The sequence below is a fragment of the Petaurus breviceps genome, unplaced genomic scaffold (assembly GCF_028583685.1).
Source record: "Petaurus breviceps papuanus isolate PSGF00001 unplaced genomic scaffold, PetGlider_PUasm1.0 91041, whole genome shotgun sequence".
Lineage (NCBI taxonomy): Eukaryota > Metazoa > Chordata > Mammalia > Diprotodontia > Petauridae > Petaurus > Petaurus breviceps.
Genome location: NW_027187400.1, coordinates 12,316,321 through 12,316,688, shown reverse-complemented (window position 1 = coordinate 12,316,688; position 368 = coordinate 12,316,321).

The window sequence follows — 368 nt, the reverse complement described above, 5'->3', positions numbered from 1 at the left end:
GAGAGAGAGAGAGAGAGAGAGAGAGAGAGAGAGAGAGAGAGAGTGTGTGTGTGTGTGTGTGTGTTGTGAAGAAAGGGAAGCTGTGGGCCAATGCCGGAAGCTGCACAGCAGGTGATGATGAGATTACATAGAAACCCTCAAGTGAAAATGAAGAACTTTCCATTTGTGGTCAGCTTGGTTGCTAACTGCTAACAGGCACTGTTGTCCATAGGACCCAACAGAGACACAGATGAGACTTCCCTTGTACAGCACAAGATAGGTTTTTGGGGTTGGGGCGGGGGAGGTGTATGGGAGGGGACAGTGAAAGAGGGGGTATGTTGGGGGTCCTTCTAGGTACTTTGAAAATGAGGTTTTTTGTTTGTTTTTTA